Raw genomic sequence first — 6000 nt, 5'->3', positions numbered from 1 at the left:
CCTTCCTCCGGGAAAAAGATACAAAAGTCTGAGGTCACGTACCAACTGACTCAAGAACAGTTTCTTCCCTGCTGCTGTCAGACTTTTGAATGGACTTACCTTGCATTAAGTTGATCTTTCTCTACACCCTAGCTATGACTGTAACACTACATTCTGCACTCTCTCGTTCCCTTCTCTGTGAACGGTATGTTTTATCTGTATAGCACGCAAGAAACAATACTTTTTACTGTATGTTAATACATGTGACAATAATAAATCAAATCAAATCAAAAATCAAAATTGCTCCTTAGTGTCAGAGGGACTAGCTAGGGTAAATGCATGGGGTTATGGGATAGGGCCTGGGTGGGATTGTGGTCGCTGCAGACTCAATGGGCCAAATGGCTTCCTTCTGCACTGTAGGGATTCTATGATTTTCTTTGAAGTCTAAAATGTTTGAGCATTGCTGGAAAAGGAAATTTTCATCTGGGAACTCAAGAGAATCAAAATAATAGCAATGCCAAAGGAAACAACAACCTTCTACCTGTTTGAGAATAGAGAGCTTGCAAGATAAAGTTATTTTATTTATTTATTCAGGGGATATGGGTATCTTTTGATTTGATTTGTTTTGATTTATTATTGTCACAGGTGTTAGTATACAGTGAAAAGTATTGTTTCTTGCACACTATACAGACAAAGCATACCGTTCATAGAGAAGGGAAGGAGAGGGTGCAGAATGTAGTGTTACAGTCAGAGCAAGGGTGTTGAGACAGATCAACTTAATATGTGGTAGGTTCATTCAAAAGTCTGATGGCAGCAGGGGAGAAGCTGGCTGGTGTCGCTGGCTATGGCCGCATTTATTACCCATCCCTAATTGCCTTTGAACTGAGTGATTTGCTCGGCCTTTTTGAGGGCGTTTTAAGAGACAATTACGTTGCTATGGGTCTGGATCCCTGATCTAATTGGATTTGTGTGGGCAGTCCATATCCGGTAAAAAAATTTAAGTATCTTCTCCAGAATTCACTTAGCTGTAATATTATATAATGGAATGGCCTCTGGTCACCCTATTACAGAAAGGATATTATTAAACTAGAAAAAGAGCAGAAAAGATTTTCTAGGATGCGACCAGGACTTGATGGTTTAAGTTTTAAGGAGAGGCTGGATAGACTGGGATTCTTTTCCCTCGGGCGTAGGAGGCTCAGGGGTGAATTTATAGAGGTCTGTAAAATAATGAAGAGAATAGATAAGGCAGATGGTGAACATCTTTTCCCAACGGTAGGAGAGTCTAAACCTAAAGGGCATAGGTTTAAGGTGAAAGGGGAGAGATACAAACAGGTTCAGAGGGGCAATTTTTTCACACAGAGGGTGGTGAGTGTCTGGAACGAGCTACCAGAGGTAGTAGTAGAGGCAGGTACAATTTTGTCTTTTAAAAGGTGTTTAGACAGTTACATGGGTGAGATGGGTATAGAGGAATATGGGCCAAATGCGGGCAATTGGGACTAGCTTAGTGGTTAAAAACTGGGTGGCATGGACAAGTTGGGCCGAAGAGCCCATTTCCATGCTGTAAACCACTGAAAAAAAATCTAGTAGACATATCCATTATGGTCAACAAATACTGATTCCTACTCTTCATTTTAGGGAGGAATCCCACACTATCAAGACCCTAGTAAAAGGTTCCTCAAATGCTGAAATGGGTATGAAGGGGTTTGATTACTGCTTGAGGTTTTCCTGTTACCTGATGTGTGACATACACGGCAAAATTTGACCACATGCTTAAGTAGTCCAGGCCAATAAAAATGTTTTTGTACTTTAGTTTGCGTTTTCTTTATCCCTAACTGACCTCCTACTTGGACCTCGTGCGCAACGGCAACGCTTCCTTTCTATAACCCACTGGTAATACAACTTGTTGAACTCCTGCTCATTTTTCATCTGCCTGAACATGTAGAGGTCTCCATTTCCTCATGAAGACATTATTTCTAATGTAATAACACTCCGGCATACACTCAGATTCTCCTTCTGTGCATGTTTTCTGGTGCAGCTGCTTTTTCTCTGCATATTTCTGTTGTAATTCTGCCAATGTTCCTGAACTAAAGATATCTGTTTCATCCTCCATGTGTTCTTGTTCCTTATCAACCATCTGGTCAAAGATTCTTTCTGATAACTGAACCTCAGCCTCTTTACCGTTTGGCTTTCCTCCTCTTGTCTCAACTTGTGGCTTTCATCACACTGTAGGAGTTACTCAGCCTATCTGGCCACCCAGTTTTTACCCCAATTGCCTGCATTTGACCCATATCCCTCCATACCTATCTTACCCATGTAACTGTCTAAATGCTTTTAAAATATAAAATTGTACCCGCCTCTACTACTGCCTCCGGTCACTCATTACAGACATTCACCCTCTGAGTGAAAACATTTCCCCTCTGGACCCTTTTGTATTTCTCCCCTCTCACCTTAAACCTATGTCCTCTAGGTTTAGACCCCCCTACCTGTGGGAAAAGATGTTTACTGTCTGCCTTATCTATACTCCTCATTATTTTATAAACCTCTATAAGTTCACCCCTAAGCCTCCTACGCCCAAGGGAAAACATTCACAGTCTATCCAGTCTCTCCTTATAACTTAAATCATCAAGTTGGGGGTAGTGTGTTAAAGTGGATTGGGGACTGGCTATCCGACAGGAAGCAAAGAGTCGGAATAAATGGGTGTTTTTCCGGTTGGAGGAAGGTAACTAGTGGCGTGCCGCAGGGATCGGTACTCGGGCCGCAACTGTTTACCATTTATATAGATGATCTGGAGGAGGGGACGGAGTGTAGGGTAACGAAGTTTGCAGACGACACAAAGATAAGTGGAAAAGTGAATCGTGTGGAGGACGAAGAAGATCTGCAGAGAGATTTGGACAGGCTGAGTGAGTGGGCGAGGATATGGCAAATGGAGTATAACGTTGATAAATGCGAGGTTATACACTTTGGAGGAAATAATAACAAATGGGATTACTATCTCAATGGAAACAAATTAAAACATGCTACCGTGCAAAGGGACCTGGGGGTCCTTGTGCATGAGACGCAAAAGCCCAGTCTGCAGGTACAACAGGTGATCAAGAAGGCAAATGGGATGTTGGCCTATATTGCGAGGGGGATAGAATATAAAAGCAGGGATGTCTTGATGCACCTGTACAGGGCATTGGTGAGGCCGCAGCTGGAATACTGTGTGCAGTATTGGTCCCCTTATATGAGGAAGGATATATTGGCATTGGAGGGAGTGCAGAGAAGGTTCACCAGGTTGATACCGGAGATGAAGGGTTTGGATTATGAGGAGAGGCTGAGGAGATTGGGTTTGTACTCGTTGGAGTTTAGAAGGATGAGGGGGGATCTTATGGAGACTTATAAGATAATGCGGGGGCTGGATAGGGTGGAGGCGGAGAGATTCTTTCCACTTAGTAAGGAAGTTAAAACTAGAGGACACAGCCTCAAAATAAAGGGGGGTCGGTTTAAGACAGAGTTGAGGAGGAACTTCTTCTCCCAGAGGGTGGTGAATCTCTGGAATTCTCTGCCCACTGAGGTGGTGGAGGCTACCTCGCTGAATATGTTTAAAGCGCGGATGGATGGATTCCTGAGCGGTAAGGGAATTAAGGGTTATGGGGATCAGGCGGGTAAGTGGTACTGATCCACGTCAGATCAGCCATGATCTTATTGAATGGCGGGGCAGGCTCGAGGGGCTAGATGGCCTACTCCTGCTCCTATTTCTTATGTTCTTAAGTCCCGGTCACATCCCAATAAACCGTTTCTGCTCTTTTTCTAGTGTAGTGTCCTCGGGCCAACCACTTTCAGCTGCTTCATCAATGACCCTCTTTCATTCATAATGTCAGAAGTGGGGATATTCACTGACGATTGCATAGTATTCAGTAGTATTTGTGACTCCTCTGATATTGATGCAGTCCATGTCCAGATGCAGCAAGAATGATATCCAGGCTTGGGCTGACAAGTGGCAAGTAACATTCATACCATACAAATGCCAGGCAATGACCATCTCCATTAAGAGAGAATCTAACCATTGCCTTTTGACATTCAATGGCATTACCAGCACTGAATCCCCCACTATCAACATCCCGGGGGTTACCATTGACTAGAAACTGAATTGGACCAGCCATATAAATGCTGTGGCTACAAGAGCAGGTTAGAGGCTGGGACTTCTGTAGCGAGTAACTCACCTTCTGACTCCCAAAAGCCTGTGCTCCATCTACAAGGCACAAGTCGGGAGTGTGATGGAATACTCACCATTTTCCTGGATTAGTGCAGCTTCAACAACACTCAAGAAGATCAACACCATCCAGTACAAAACAGCTCACTTGATTGACACCCCACTTACCATCTTAAACATTCCGTTCTTCCACCATCCATGCAGAATGGCAGCAGTGTGTTCCATCTACACAATGCACTGCAGCAACTTGTCAAGACTCCTTCGCCAACAACTTACAAACCCAAGATCTCTACCACCTAGAAGGATAAGAGCAGCAGGTCTATGGGAAAACCATCACCTGCAAATTCCCTTCCCAGTCACTCACCATCCTAATTTGTAAATACTTATCATAGAATCCTTACAGAGCAGAAGGAGGCCATTCAGCCCATCGAGCCTGCACATACCCAGGCTTACCCCATAACCCCACATAATTACCCCACTAATCCCCTTAACCCACACATCTTGGGACACTAAGGGCAAATTTAGCGTGGTCAATCCATCTAACCTGCAAATCATTGGACTGTGGGAGGAAACAGGAGCACCCGAAGGAAACACACGCAAACACTTGGAAAACATGCAAAGTCGACACAGACAGTGACCCAAGCCGGGAATCGAACCCGGGTCCCTGGTGCTGTGAGGCAGCAGTGCTAACCACTGTACTGCCCAAATATATCACTGTTTCGTCACTGTGGCTGGGTCAAAATCCTGGAACTCCCTCCCTAACACCATTGTGGGTGTGTTGACATCATTGTAGTGGTTCAAGAAAATGGCACGGCACCTCATTCTAAAGGAAAATTAGCAATAGGGAACAATTACTGGCCGAGCCAGCAGTGCTCACATTCCATGAAATAAAATAACTACACTTCCATGGATACAATACAAAGTTAATGAAGTTAAATTGATGGTGTAAATCAAACCATTGTGCTGATTTGTTCCCTCTACTTGGATCCTTCCCTTTTGATCTTCATATCCACAGAAAGAAAACCAACATTTTTTATGCTTCCCATGTAACCTATATTCCCGATGATGTTGGCAGCTTTGCACTCTCTCGAGAACAGTAAGCGACCAAATCTCCACAGTTGCTCTGAAAGTATTTGGAGTGGATTAAGCTACCATTTGATACTGTCAAATTGGCCACTTTTGTGACAATGAAACAAAGGCATACTGGAAACAATCTCTACTCATAAAATAGTTTTATTTGTTGTAAATACATTTCACTAAAACACTTATAAAGTGCATGGATAAAGTTAATAATTCTTAAACAGAAATGATAAAAACAAAGGTTGATTTTCTTCAGTGGCTTAATGACCTGTACAGTTGCCTCACCGTTCGATACAGAAATGCTTCATTAACCCTTTGAGAACTGAATTCCATTTGCATGAATATTATCTCCCTATCCCAGCATTAATATTGTGTCGGAGTGTCGTGCTGAATGGAGGTTGGAGACATGTACAGAGCAAAATTATCCAATGCTCCTCGGCGAACTAAAACCTTGCGAAGGTTTGTGTTTCTTACATTTTATGTTGCTCGACGTAGCATGGATTACAAGGCTGAGGAATTCTAAATATCTCCATGGCCATTGTTAATACTGATCTATATTGGGTGACCTAGGGTACATTTGGGAGTCTCGATCGATCTTTCCTTTCTCTCCACACGCTCTGTTGAAGCATTTCACTTGGTGGATATACCTATCAGCTTAATCAGCAATACACACAAAATAATCAGAAAGTGAAATCGCCCTCAAACTGTAGTTGAGACCAGCATCTTTTGCATCTTTTGAAGGGGAGTGA

Source organism: Mustelus asterias, chromosome 10 (assembly GCF_964213995.1).
Source record: "Mustelus asterias chromosome 10, sMusAst1.hap1.1, whole genome shotgun sequence".
Classification (NCBI taxonomy): Eukaryota; Metazoa; Chordata; class Chondrichthyes; order Carcharhiniformes; family Triakidae; genus Mustelus; species Mustelus asterias.
This window is presented reverse-complemented; position numbering follows the sequence as displayed.